The sequence below is a fragment of the Euphorbia lathyris genome, chromosome 7 (genome assembly GCF_963576675.1).
Source record: "Euphorbia lathyris chromosome 7, ddEupLath1.1, whole genome shotgun sequence".
In the NCBI taxonomy this organism is placed as follows: domain Eukaryota; kingdom Viridiplantae; phylum Streptophyta; class Magnoliopsida; order Malpighiales; family Euphorbiaceae; genus Euphorbia; species Euphorbia lathyris.
In genome coordinates, this window is record NC_088916.1 from 27107753 (window position 1) to 27111793 (window position 4041).

General features: G+C 34.0%; 1 long non-coding RNA gene across 1 annotated transcript; it reads left to right on the plus strand.

The window, feature by feature from the left end:
* The first annotated feature begins 1196 nt into the window (after nucleotides 1-1196).
* On the plus strand, nucleotides 1197-1847 carry LOC136200923 (uncharacterized). The gene is made up of 2 exons (XR_010673607.1): nucleotides 1197-1412; nucleotides 1505-1847. It is a non-coding gene; the product is annotated as an uncharacterized lncRNA (long non-coding RNA).
* Nucleotides 1848-4041: the final 2194 nt, after the last annotated feature.

The window sequence follows — 4041 nt, forward strand, 5'->3', positions numbered from 1 at the left end:
TTTTCGAAAATCGAAAATGTAGTTCCATAGGAAATATGACATTGAACAACTTTAATTCTTTGAAAATTTTCATTTTCAGGTCGTTAAAGATGATTTTAATAGCATTAATCCAAATGTGAAACCTTAATCTTCGTTTTGTCAAAAAGTAAACCACAATCCTTTATCTGAAAATTAGTGAAACCACAGGGGTTTTATTTAAAATTTACCCTAAAAAAAATAGACACATGTAAAGAAAGTGAAAATTCACTTTAAACCATTGACTAAGAATTTATTCTACAAAAAGAAAACTAAGAATTCAATTAATAAATCACGTCATCACAAAATTCTCCAACCCTGTGTCAAGTATATGATGCGAGGCATCTTTCCCTAGGATCGGGTACGTACGAAGGAAGTCGGAAAAAGAACCAAACACGAGCAACAAGCGAGTACGGAGGCCAAAACAGTGCCACACAACATCGCCATCAGCTCAGACACGCTCCGCGTGTCTAAAGGTACGCTCCGCGTGAAGGAAGGTGATCCGGAGAAGAATTCATCAGCCAAACTACGCCCCGCGTAGATTTGGACGCACCCCACGTAGAGTGGATACTGATCCGGAGAAGAGCTCAACAGCCAACATACGCCCCGCGTAGAATTAGGCATGCCCCGCGTGCCTTCAGCTTATAAGGAACTTGCTCCTTACTTCGGTTTCCTGGTTATTTACACATTTGACCCCTCAGCTCCTTTCCCATCTACAAATCAACCCCCTTCACTTACCTTTACCCTATTTACCCCTTATCTTTATGTTTTAATTAGCTATGTAATTTACCCTTTATGTAATTTGTCAATTAGGGTTTTTGAGATTATATAAATTCATCTCTTTCTCTTTGTAATGTTTTAACTTTTTATCAATCAATATTAAAACTTCTTCAAGAAGCTTGTTAAGGTTTTCACCTTCAACAATGGGGATTTCATTATTCTTATGGATTTAGTCTATAAAATCCGGAATTAACTCCTTCTAGTTTAGCTAGAGAAGAAATATTTTTGTAAGTTTACGATTAAAACTTTCAGTGGAAACGGATCTGTATTAGTATACAATTACGTGGCAATATGATATATTGAACAAATGTCAACAAAATACTCTACGTGGAAAATACATTGAGAATCAGCCAAAACTAAAAGTCCAGAATCTTCCTGTACTTATTATAAGATAGGAAAGAAATGTAAAATCCCCAGCCGCCAGACAATTCTATTTTAAATAAATAGATACAACAGAAAAGAAGAAAAGATGATATCGCTAGGCATGTGGGAGCCGTTTGGCGGTGGATCGGGTTGGGTCGACCGGAGTGACCGTGATGAAACCAACACCTTGACTCACGTTAACGTGGATTGCCGTGAGAGTGAGGATGCTCACATATTTCATGCTGATCTTCCTGGTTAGCCTATATATAGAATGCAAATTACTATAAAGTTATTTGTTTCCTGTTGAATAGATGAATAATTTGATATTGGTATATATGAAATGAAGGAAAAGGAAGCAGCAGTGATAGGATGTGGAATAGGGATATGTGCAGCAATTGCACCATGTTGCGAAGTAGTAAAGATTATACTGGTGAAGTTACATGGATTAATTGGTGGATGCAAGGCTGACCAAAGAAGAGAGCGAAGACGAAGAGAGCAGATTATATAAATTATAAAATGATTGTGCCATAAAAAGAGTGAGCAGCAGAAGAATGTCTGTATTTTATCTGTTTAATGTTTTTGGTGCTGTGGTTTGTGTGGTGAGGATTGTAAGTGTTATAAAATGCTTGTAAGTGTTATAAAATCATAAAGTGCTTGTAATATTATATATAAGGGCTTTTCTAATCTAATCTCTCTTCTTTTAGACAGATTAATTTTCGAGAGTTCTGGAATAGATGTGGAAATGATTCTTAAAGAGTTTTCTATTTTCGTATTCTAATATAGACTCATTGAGAAAATGAAACCATTTTAGCAAATAACAGGTTGATTTCATGATTTTCAACCAGGTAGCAATTAAAATATTCAGGTTCACCATCCGCTTTTCCTATGTACAGTACTATATTCTTTTATCCAGATTCATGTCTCTCAATTATGAAATCTTAATTACTCCCTCCCTACTTTCTCCCGAGTTGGTTTGGTTTCACCAAACACTATTAAAATAATTAATTTACTTTTCAATAATTAATTTTACTCTTTTTTTGAAGCAATTTTACTCTTTTTTAATTGTACTCTTAATTTCCATCTGAAAGTTTCATTGTGCAACATTTTTTTAATTATTATAATTAATTAGAACTAATAAAATATTTATTACACTATTAAACTAATTAATTGACTAATAATATTTTAATAATTAATTTCCTTTCTCTTAATGTCTCTCTCTTTAAACTCTCTTTTGTGCAAACATGATACAACACTCGCATTGTCACTTTGGCGGGCGAGGAAGCACTACTTACTCATGGTGGGATTCTCACCTCGTGCGATAATTTAGCAGCTGATAATCTCTATAATCGAACGATGGATCGGTTCTCTTAAGCTCTGCTATTTCTGTTTCTCATTTTTTATTAATATATCTTGAGTTCGGGTTTTGGACTGCCGTGGGATACTAATATAGTTGGAATGTCTGGGTTGCTCGCTTCCTTCCTCCATTTCAATAAAAAAAAAACTTAATTAGAATTAGTAGAATATTTATTACACTATTAAATAATTAATTTACTTAATATTTTTTTCTCAAAACTCTATATTTTTGCATTTTTTTAAAGTATTATAATTTAAATCATAATTATTTACACTGAATTTCTGCTTCATCATAATTAACGGTAATTTGAGAGAAAATATTGGTATATTGATAAATATAAAATGACAAATTAAAATGAACAAATTAAAATGATATCTATTTGAGGAAAAAAGGAAAAACTAATAAGGTATAACGAGACCATTATCGGAAGTAAAGAAGAAAAAAATAAGCCAATAGATATTAAGTTTTTGATTAAGGGTTTGTTTGCACTACAAGAAAATTGATTTTTGGTCACGAAATAGGTTGTTGTTTCCATTTGTTATTTGTTGTTCATGTTTGCTAGTTGGTTTTGGGAAATGTTGCTTTTTCAAAAAGCAGAGATTTTCTGTTTTTGTAAAAAACTACTTTTTAACTATAAAAGGCAAACATGAGATGTCTAACCAAACACATAAAACTATGACTTTTAAAGTGAAAAAACAAACGTGAGATGAAAAGTAGGTAAACAAATACACTCTAAATGAAATCATCAATTAATAAGCAGCAAAAGCAAATCATTGATTAGGGTTTAGGGTTTGGATGATCTAAAAAGCAATTACTGATTAGGGTTTAGGATTTGGATGATCTAAGTCTACAAAATTAGTTTTAGGGTTTGGATGATCTAAATCTATAAAATTAATAGTCGAGTGTATTTGGTAAATTCTAACATTTTTTTTTTTGGTAAACATGAAAAGAAAACACATAAAAAAGACTAAGGCATAATCATCCTTGAAAAGCTAACACCCAAAAGGTCATCTAACAGCAGCTTTCGAACCTCATGTGGCGGAAAAGAAAGAACAGAGACTTCGAAGTCAAAGTCATGAGCCATACCAGCCAGAAAAACAGCAACCCGATTCTGCTCCCGGAAAACATGACGAACCCGAACACCCTCAAAATTCCTGATAAGATGCTTAATACCTTTAAAGAGATTTCGACCAATGCACCCAGTAACACCATCTCCATTAAGAGCATCCACAATCTTAGAATTATCTGATTCAATCTCAATCAAATGGTAGCTCTTATTTGAAGCAAGAGAGATACCAGAGAAGAGCCCCCAAAGCTCCGCATCATAGGAGGACCCTTTACTAATCTTCTGACCAAAACCAATCACCCAATCCCCATGACAGTCACGAATGACCCCGCCAGCCGAAATGGATCCGTCACTCATCCTCGAGCCATCGGTCTTAAGTTTGAGCCACTACACATGAGGTCTCACCCAGTGAACATTAGCCTCAATACAACAAGACTCATAACTGTCTTTCCCTGAGTTATTT